Consider the following 4,491-nt stretch of genomic DNA (forward strand, 5'->3'; position numbering starts at 1 on the left):
GGAAACAAGAAGATATTTAAAGTTATATGATGCCATTTCAAACTCTATTTGAGGCACAATAGTAACTCTTCCCCTTGTTATCTCTCATCTCTTTTCTCGTACAGTTGCGATTTTTTTTCTTTTTCTGTTGATTTTACTACATTAAGTTACTTTCGTTTCTTAAGTTAGTTATACATGCTTTTAATCACCTAATTTAATTGAATAACCTAGATCTTTACACTGTCTGCTTCATAATTCAGGAGGGAGTGTGATTTCAAGGTGTCAATAAAATTTGCTTCTACTGCTGATCTTTTTCATCTTAAGAAATTTATACAGAGAAGATAGTTTGATGCCCCCAAGAAACCATTAAAGCTCTTGATATCATTCTCAGAGGGAAGCCATCCATCAAGTGCCTATCTCTTATCACCCTGATACAAAAATTCATATTTACTTTTCTGGTTTCAATATCAGTAACTTTCTATCCTTAAATTTTAGTTATGAAATTGTTGGAAGGTCCTTCTTTCCTCCTAAGTTGGGAGGGATAGGGAATCTTGGTGATGGGTTGGTATATTGGAAAGGATTCTATCAAAGTCTACGTCCAACCCAGATGGGCCTTTCTCTAAACGTTGGTAGGCTATGATTTTAGATGTTTTTATGCCCATATTTATGGTTTGTTGCCCTATGGTATTCTCCACTATTTCCTAAGCATGTTTTCTCATTTATGAAGCTAAAATTAATTTATTCTGCCATAGTTCTAAAGCTAACCGTTTCTAGTACATGGGGATCACTACTGTTAAAACTAAGAGAATAGAGGAAGAATTGTGAATAAATTATGTATTCTGTGATGAATAAAATTGTACAAGAGCCCTCCTTTTATAGGTGAAGGAGGCAATCACATAAGGTAAGTAATTAATGCTAATTACACAAATCATGCTCTAATTATATAATTACACAAATCATAGAGATTGACCAAATCATGAATATTGGTCAATCAATATAATTATGGAGATATGCTAACATTCCTCCTCAAACTCAAGGTGGTATTGAAGATGCTAACTGGAGTTTGCAAACCAAAGAACGATGGTGACCAGGTGGATGAGCCTTTGTGAAGATATCAGCCAGCTGATCAATCGAAGGAACTAAGAAGAGGTGAAGTGTCCCTTCCTGAAGATTATGACCCATAAAATGATAGTCGATCTCGATGTGTTTTGTGCATTCATGAAAGACATCGTTATGAGCAATCTGGATAGCACTATAATTGCCACAATAAAGTGGAATGCTAAAGGGCTGAGGAATACCCATATCTTGGAGAAGCCAAAGAAGTTCAGAAGTAGTATCAGCAAGGGCTCAATACTCGGCCTCAGTGCTAGAGCAAGCAACAATGGTCCACTTTTTGCTCTGCCAAGAGATAAGGGAGTCACCAAGTAGAAAAAGAAAACCAGTGGTAGATCGACGATAAGTAGGGTCTCCTGCCCAATCAACATCAAAGTAAACCTTTAACGTCAAGGATGAGTGAGAGGAAAAGTGAAGCCCATGAAATAATGTTCCCTTCACATAGCATAAGATGCGAAGAACAGTTGCTTGGTGAATGGAACAAGGAGCTGATATAAATTAGCTAACAAGATGCACTACATAGGCAATGTCTGGTCTAGTGACAGTGAGATAAATCAGGCTCCCAACAAGCTGTCGATAATGAGTGGCATCAGGAAGGAGCTCCTCATCAGTAGGACGAAGTTTGATGTTAGGCTCCAGCGGACTATCAGCTATCTTACAATTTGTGAGACCAGCACGGGTGAGAATATCAGAAGCATACTTGGCTTGGGTCAAAGAGTAGCCATCAGTGGTAGGAGACACTTCTAAGCCGAGGAAGTAGGTAAGAGAACCAAGGTCTTGCATCTCAAAATGCTGACATAGAAACTGCTTAAGCTCATGTATACCATAATTATCATCACCAATAATGATCATATCATTAACATAAAATAGTAGAATAGTGATGTCAGTGTCGGTGTCAGTGTGATGAGTAAAAAGAGTAGAATCATAGGGGCTAGAAGCAAACCCAAGCTGTGCAACAGTGGAGCTAAACTTGGCAAACCAAGCACGGGGAGCTTGCTCAAGCCCATATAATGCGCGTCAGAGACGACAGACCATACTAGGAGGATGAGAATACCCTGGAGGAGGCTGCATATAGACCTACTCAACCAAATTACCATATAAGAAGGCATTTTGGACACCCATCTAAAATAAAAGCCATCGACGTGCAAAGGCGACGGCCAAAAGAGAACGGATGGAGGTCATACGAGCAACGGGGGTAAATGTCTCCTCGTTGTCAATGCCAAACTCCTGAGTAAAGCCCTTTACTACTAAACGAGCTTTATGTCTTACTTCAAAACCATCGGAGTTCATTTTCCTCTTATACACCCATTCGTTCCCAACTACGATCTTTCCAGGATGTAGGTCAACCAGATCCCAAGTATGGGTTTTGTGAAAAGCGTCAAGTTCTTCAAACATAGCTTGCTACCAAACAAGGTCAAAACAAGCTTCGCGATAATTGTGAGGCTCATGAAGAAAGTCAAGAGTAGAAAAATAATGGTAATCACTAAGATGGATAAGAGGTGCTCTTACCCTACTAGAATGACGAACATCCAAATCAGAGGACTCCAGAGGGATGGATGCAATGGCATGATCATCAGACGATCCAGTTTTGTGAGAGGTAGGCATGGAGTGATCACCAAATGAGCTGACATGAACTGCATTAGAGGAAAAATCTAGAGAGAGGTCTATGGCAGGATCAGTGAAAATGGGAGAGTATGAGAGGCAATCGGATGAAAGTGAAAAGATACTAGTGAACACTTTGTGTTCCTAGAACTGAAGCACCGATAACCCTTGTGTTCAATCCCATAACCAAGAAAGCAACAGAAACGAGAACCAAGTTCAAGTTTTGTACGTTCATGAGGGGGAAGTAAGATAAAGCAAGCACAACCAGACACTTTAAGAAGAGAATAATCGGGTATCTTTCCATAGAAAACCTCATATGAAAACTTATTGGAGAGAGCAGGGGTTGGAACTCGATTAATAGTGTAAATAGTGGTAAGGGCAACTTCTCCCCAAAAGAATTTCGGGATGGATGCGAGAAAAGTTGAGAGCAAACAGTTTTAAGAATGTGACGATGTTTATGTTCTGCATGGCCATTCTGTTGGGAGTGTATAGACAGGATCGATGGGATAAAGTACCTACCTCTTAAAGTTCTTCAAGGAAAGAGGCAGAAGTACACTCCATGGCATTATCAGACCGAAAGACTTTAATGGTGCGATCAAACTGAGTTTTTATCATCTGCTTAAAATCACGAAAAAATTAACTAACCCAGTGCGATCATGTAAAAGATAAATCCACGTAGGTCCCCAAATATCAGAATGAACCAAATCAAAAGGTATAGAAGACAAAGAATTACTTTCATTAAAAAGTAAAGCTTTCTATTTCCCAAATTGACAAGACACACAATCAAAATGTTCAAATTTAACATTACTTAAGTAACCACTAGAAGCTAAAGACTGAGCATGAGATAAGGATGTATGATCGAGACGAGAATGCCAAACACTGGAAGACACAACAGTACTAAGAGATTGAGGAGAACAAGAACCAGGCAAATGCAGAGATGTAAGCTCAAAAATGCGACCAACTTCACTCCCAGTCCCAACTAGCTAGCCCGTCTTCGGATCTTGCACATCACACCCTTTGTGAGAAAAGGTTAAGATAAAACCACTTTCAACGAGTTGACCAACAGAAAGGAGATTTAGAGACAAATTAAGCACAACTAATGTGTTAGGTACAGAAAGGGTAGGAGTAAAAACGTGACCAAAATGACTAACAGACATATGTGAACCATCAGCAGTATAAATTAAAGAAATGGGATTTAAAGACTTCCTATGGGTAACTAAAGAGGAATCAGAGATCATATGATTGCAATAGGTAGAATCAAGAAACCAAGATGTAGAGTTACCTGTGGAGGCTGATAAAGCAGTAGAAGTATGGGATATAACATGGGTGACAATTGCCTTAATGTCAGTTGTAGAAAGTGACAACAAAGAAGGTGCAGAAGAGAAATCAAAAGTCGATGAGCTGGTGGAGACAGTAGCAACAGGCTTGGAAGAGTAAGATGCATTAGCCTTAAGAGCATCCTTAGTCTTCTTCTTAGGATAATCAGAAATACGATGGCCATTTTCCTTACAATAGTGGCATTGGTCGTTGAAACATCACGATTTAGAAGAACCAACAACTCAGGAGTGGCCAGAGATAGATGAGCTATATGGAGCAGTAGCCAAGACCATATTCGTAGAATGAATCCAACGAGTTTGTTGTCGTGTTTCCTCAGAAATTAGCTTCGTAAAGGCAACCTCAAGTGTAGGAAGAAGAGATCGATGGAACAAAAATACTCGAGTATTCTCAAATTCATCCCGAATATACATCATAAAATACATGAATTGACGACGATCACAATATTCAGGGAAAAGCTTA

Source organism: Olea europaea, unplaced genomic scaffold (genome assembly GCF_002742605.1).
Source record: "Olea europaea var. sylvestris unplaced genomic scaffold, O_europaea_v1 scaffold1844, whole genome shotgun sequence".
Classification (NCBI taxonomy): domain Eukaryota; kingdom Viridiplantae; phylum Streptophyta; class Magnoliopsida; order Lamiales; family Oleaceae; genus Olea; species Olea europaea.